The following is a 5,842-nucleotide window of genomic DNA, read 5'->3' as shown; positions in this document are numbered from 1 at the left end:
GAGGTAATGAAGATCCATCGAGTGCTTTAAACCCAGGGGAGGTAGCCTTTTCAGGGGAATCTGTATGGTGTTGGGGTATAATCCCAGATGTTACATACTAAATAATGGGCCAGGCCTTTGTCTTTAAGGAAGCTGTCTAAAAGAGGGGAGCTCAAGTTAACATATCACAGCACAACACCTTTCAACCTAACTTTCAATTTGAGGAAATCTTTGAGTAGACAGCAAGTGGTGCGTTTGAATGGAAAGGTCATGGCAGCAGGGAAGGAGAAGAAAATTGGAAAAGGAAAGGGATCATACAAATGAAGAGTGTAGAAATCACTAACTCAGCCTAAAAGGTAGCCAGTTTTCAATTGACTTAGGGAAAGGAAGAAAATAAGCATTTGTATGGTACTTGCTATGTGCTAGGAATTGTGCTAAGTAATTTACAAATATTATATCAGTTGAAACTCACAAAATCCTATGAAATAGGTGCTATTTTACAGTTGAAGGAAACTGAGGCACAGTTTAAGTGATTTTCCCAGGGTCATATAGCTAGTATCTGAGACCATATTTGATATAAAGCCTTCCTGATACAGAGTATGTCAGTCTGTACTCTGTGCCAAGTAGCTACCTGCCTTCTGATTCCTAACAGATTTTAGTAAGCTTCTAGATTCTCCTAGATTAAAATGTAGGAGAAGCACAATTTTAAAATATAATTTCTGAATGATAGAATTGAAGAATAAAAAGGATCTCAGTATCCATCTAGAGAAACCCTTACCTGGAAGAAAAAAATCTATTCTACAACATTCCTAGGAAGTTGTTGTGTGACTGCTAAGAGACTTCAGTGATGGAGATCTCACTACCTATAAAGACAACCAATGAATTTTGAAATAGGTCTCCTTTTTAAGTAAATGTTTTCCCCCTGACATTAAGCCGAAATTTGCCTTTTTGGCAACTTCTCGCTGCTGTTTCTAGTTCAGCTCTATGAAATCAAATGGAACATGTTTAATTCTTTCTTCACATCACAACCCTTTAAATAATTGAAGGCAGCAATCATGCCTACACCCAAGTATTTTATCTTCTATGCTAAACAGCTACCATTACTTCAATCACTCTGAATATGGCAGGAACCCTAAGCTTTTCACAATCCGGAATGCTAACTATATGTGTATAGCTATAGTGTATGTACATATATGTTAGATACAGCCCAGCAAAGGCTGAACTTATCTGCATTCACATTTACATGGTTTATAAAGACTTTTTCCTCATAATGGTCCTACTAAAGCAAACAGTACAAGTCTCATTATTCCCCGTTTTAGAGACAAGGAAGGAAACTGAGGCTCAAGGAGGTTAAAAGTCTTGCCTAAAGTAAGCAGAACTGTAAATGTTGGATCTGTAGTTCAGACCTACAACATCTGCCCCAAAGTCCATGCTGGCTTTTGTTTCATTGCCACTCTTATTAGATTTAATAAATTTTGATAGAGCTAGTTCCTCTATTGGAGGCAGCTAGATGACTCAGAGGTTAAAGCAATATGCCTGAAATCAAAAAGGCCTGAGTTCAAATGTGACCTCAGACACTTACTAAGCTGTGGGACCCTGGGCAAATCACTTATGTTCTTTTGGCTTTAACTCCCTGGAGAAGAAAATGAAAAAAAAAAAGTAAACTACCCCAGTGTCTTTGCCATGGAAGTCCCATGTACAGAACTGGGAGCCCATGGGTCCTCGGGGTCACAAAGATTCATACATGTCTGAACAACAAAGTTCCTCTGTTGCTTATGGTAATTTTTCCAGTCTTCTTATTCTTTACTCTCCACACAGTACTCTGGGCCAATGACAATGCCTCCTTCCTTTATCTCCATCTTCCAAATAACTGTCCCACCATCCCTGGAATGGTATTCCTCCTCATCTTGTCTTCCTGTCATCCATCTCCAGCTTCACTCAAGGCTCAGCTAATATCCCCCTTCCACAAGAATCCTTTCTGTATTCCCCTTTAAATTAGTGTTTTCCCTCTGTTGATTATTTCCAACCTATCCTGCCTTTAGCGAGTTTGTCCTTGGTCGTTTCTTTGTGTGTACTTTTCCCCTATTAGACTGGAAGTTCTTCAAGGACACTTTTTACTTTGCATCCCCAGTATTTAGCACAGTCACTAGCATATAATAGGCTTAAACTCCTGTGGACTGAATGACTGACATCCCTCCAAGAGGAGTGTTTAAACGTCATATTCAGAACCTGGGTTACTGATAATTCAACAGTCATAGACAGGATTAAAACAGTTGTTTGGAAATCCTCCGAACAGCATTAGAGCTATTGGATCTTCCTGCCTTACCAACAGACTCAAAGACACAAAAGTTTATGACAGTAATAACTTAAGTGGTCTTGTTGGCAGCCATGGTAGCAATTCTATCCACTTTGAAAATCCCAGACCCAGAGCTTCACGGTTTAAACTGGTGTTCAAAGGAAGTAGACTAACAGGTAATGGCCCTGTTTTACTAGATATGGGAGGGGTGCAGCAGGAGACTCTAGTGTGCTCCGGTGAATTTCCCTGCATATAAAGAGAATAAAGGCTCGTGAGGGCATTCTCCTTTTCACCAGCTCCTTTAGGGCAAAAAGAGAAAAATCTGGAGGACTTATGCTCACCTGGGGAACTTGTTCTCATCAGCTAATTTTAAGAACAGGAAAAAGGAAATTGCATCCTGGCCAGGTCGGCACTAGACAATGGAACAATCCCCTTATTACTTAAACACACCGACACCATATTTTACAATACTGTGCTTTTCTTCTTGCAAGGAGTAAAAAGAATGTTAAAGATCAGTGAATATATTACATTTTACGCTGCACAAGGTGGATCTGTAGAGCTTTATTCCATCTTGAAAGGATTAGTTGCACCTGCACAAGGAGAATCTCAATCAGTTTGGATAAATAGGCAAAAGGGTCCTTTATTGTGCTGCTTTCAAGAAGGGATGTTTGAATGAATCCCTCCTCTGACAAGTTTAAAATACTGCTGGTGATCTATTAAGGAACACTATTGCCATCTGCTGGTTAATGAAAGCCATAACACACAATGGACTACTGTGGGACCAAAAATTGTGACACTGAACTTTTGATTTCCCTTAAACAGAATTTTTAAAGTGTCCATAGAATAACATATCCAGAGTCATAAGGGACAGCGGAAGTCAGCTAGTCCTATCCATTCATTTTATGGATAAAGTAATTGAAATCCTGAGGAGATGAAGTGACTTGCTTGAGAAAGGTAGCCTTTTCAGGGCTATGCTCATTCAAGTATTCTTAAAGTTCAGTAAAATAAATCTTAAATATTAGACTTCTATGAGAAGAATGAAATTCAATCTCATGAACTTCCTAATACTTTACAAAGTAAGTGAACATATTTCTACTCAGACAAAGACTGTGTTTGGAAGAAGATGGCTGTGCCACCTGTATAGGAAATTTTGGGTGAAATAAACCCCTCTGCCTATGCAAAATAGAATCCGCAAATTATAGTCTTAGAAACACCAAGAGGCTATGTAACTTTCACAGAGACAAAAAGCCTGTATTCAGACACAAGAGCTGAATGAAGGTCTTCTTCACTTCAAGGCTGGCTATGTCCACCACACCAAAACTGTCAAACTCAAATGGAAAAAGATCACTGTGGACCCACCTATTAATGTAGAAAATGGCAAATTCACATTATCTGTGCTGTATTACATTTCAATTTTTTTATTCAACATTTCCCAATTACTTTTTAATCTTGAAAAAATGGGCATATACTACACCAAGGATTCTTAAAGTACCTTGGTATTCCTGAGAATTTTTAAGGAGATCCTTGAAGTCAAAACTATTTTCATAATAATAGGAGGTTGTTTGAATGTTTAGTATAGGAAATATCTATAGGGATAACCCATGTAAATAGAAGTTCTTTGAATTTCTTAAGTATAAAAATTATTGGCTTCTGCTGTCCTGCCTGGTTTCCGCCCCACAAAACATGATGCCACTCCCAGGATGAGTTCATCACTTCTAAACTCACCACCATAGTGCTAACTCAGCCTTGACTTACTCATCTCCCTCATTCACCTCTCCCCTCTGTTTGGAGGGCTACAGGGTGGAGTGCCAAAATTCTTCCAGTGCCTTATTTTACAGAGGGCAGAAACCGGACTCTCTGATCACTCCACGTTGCACCTTCTGCCCTGCCTGGTTTCAACTTCTCATAACAATGCCCCCACACTGGGGCTATGCCTTCTCCTGCTACCTCCCTTAATTCTTAGCTACTACCTTGGGTGATAAGTACTATTATTCTTCCCATTTTATAGTTGGGATAATAAGTAGAATTTGAATGACTTGTTCAGGGTCACACAGCTAGAAAGTATCTGAAACAACATTTGAACTCAGGTCTTCCTGATTTCAGGCCCATTGCTTTATCCAAGGCACCATCTAGTTGCCCTTTTATTATGAGATGATTCTGAGAACCATTCCAGGTATAAATCAATGAAATGCTGAATATGGACTAAGAGAAGTTAAGTCTGAATCTTGGCTCTTCCACTCAGTACTTTTATGACATTCTCCAAATCTCTTCAAGTAAGAAATGAGGGATTTGGAGAGAACTGACAAAGACGAAGGGAAAAAAAGAGCTGATTTGGTTGATTTGGAGAAGCTTTGGGGAGAGGATCGCCCTATTGTATAACTGGTGAAGTTATGAATTTGTCCCACCATTCTAGAAAACAATTAAGAATTTTACTAGAAAAGTCCCAAAATTGGTCCCACCCTTTGACCTAGAAAACCCACCACTAGGGATATACCACAAGATTCAGAAAATGAAAATATTTAAAAAAACTTTTTCATGATAGTAAAACACTGGTATCTTAGTAGACATTTATAGAATGGGAAAAGGCAGAACAAAGTGTATATGTGGGGTTCTTAACCTTTTTTTGCGAGGGGAGGCATGAACTGCTTTGGCAAAGCCTAACAAGCCCTGAAAATAATGTTGATAAATAATTGCAATGAAAATAAAGATGTTGTTTCCCCAACTAAATTCACAGATGCTCAAGGGGTCTATGTGGAACCCACATTAAAAACTCCCATGTGAATCCATGTAATGAAATCCTCTTGCTTCATAAGGAATAACTACAAGAAATTTGAAAAAACATGGCATGGCTTTTCTGAATTGATGTAAAGTAAGAAGAACCAAGAGAATAATATATACAATGACTACTATACAATAAAAGAAACAGCCCTTAAGATGAAGTTCAACAATTGAGCGATGGTGTTGGCACAAGAGCAGATAAGGAAAATGAGGAAGCACTTTTTTTCCCTTCCCATGGAAAGATGAGTAGTCTATGGATCTGAAATTTTGCATGCAGTCATACATAGTCGCTGGATCGCTTGTTTTTGCTTAATTTTATTTTTGGTTATAATAAAGCCATTGTGGGATGGTGCTGGTGGATTTATATGTAAATAACTTATTATTCAATGAAATAAGAGAGGAAAGGAAAGAGAAGAAGAAAAAATATGAGGGGGTTAGATTAGGTTACCTTTAAGGTCCTTCCTAGCTTCCAAATTCTTGTCCTATACCATATGTTTTCAAGGTCTTAATATAATTTCCTCAATATGTGGACTTTTTTTTGGTGAAATCTTGATGATAGGTACCATTAAAGAAATACTTTACGTCTTGTAAAGTGCTTTTCTTACACCTTTCAAGTAAGCAAAGTATTACTATCTCCCATTTTACATTTGAAGTAATTGAAATTTACAGAGTTTAAGTGACTTACCTAGAGTCACAGAGCAGATTTTGAATGAAATAAAAATGACTGGTCTCTATTTTCTTCAAAGGAATATTTTATCTCCAAGGTTTCCCCTCAGTCAAGTTGAAATA

The sequence above is a fragment of the Notamacropus eugenii genome, chromosome 3 (genome assembly GCF_028372415.1).
Source record: "Notamacropus eugenii isolate mMacEug1 chromosome 3, mMacEug1.pri_v2, whole genome shotgun sequence".
Classification (NCBI taxonomy): Eukaryota; Metazoa; Chordata; class Mammalia; order Diprotodontia; family Macropodidae; genus Notamacropus; species Notamacropus eugenii.
This window is presented reverse-complemented; position numbering follows the sequence as displayed.